Source organism: Etheostoma spectabile, chromosome 21 (genome assembly GCF_008692095.1).
Source record: "Etheostoma spectabile isolate EspeVRDwgs_2016 chromosome 21, UIUC_Espe_1.0, whole genome shotgun sequence".
Lineage (NCBI taxonomy): Eukaryota > Metazoa > Chordata > Actinopteri > Perciformes > Percidae > Etheostoma > Etheostoma spectabile.
This window is the reverse complement of record NC_045753.1, coordinates 23,475,823-23,476,340: the sequence shown is the minus strand read 5'-3', so window position 1 is coordinate 23,476,340 and position 518 is coordinate 23,475,823.

The following is a 518-nucleotide window of genomic DNA, read 5'->3' as shown; positions in this document are numbered from 1 at the left end:
GTGAGAGGTGAAGACCAGCATGCCGCTGCACAAATGTCCTGGATAGAAACGCCTCTAAATAAGGCCCAGGACGCAGCAGGGTTGCGAGTTGAGTGAGCACGCAGCAAACCCTGACACGTGTAAGCCAGAGCAATGGATTCCACAACCCAATGAAACAGCCGTTGCTTTGTCACAGGCTTGCCCCTGTGGGGACTAGCCCAAGACACAAATAGCTGGTCACTCCGTCGAAAACCCGCAGTCATGTCCATGTATGTAAATGTGCAGAGCACGAACTGGACACAGCGCGTGCAACCGCCGTTCCTCTAAGGAAGAAAAAGGCGGGGAACAGAGCCCCAAAAGGTCAATGGGAGAGCATGAGCCAACCACCTTGGGCACAAAGGCAGGATTGTGTTTTAATAAAACCCTGACACGCCCTGGGGCAAACTGAGTGCATGATGGATTCACAGAGAGCGCATGAATGTCGCCAACCCGTTTTGCAGATGCCAAGGCCAGCAGCAGCACTGTCTTCAAAGACAGAT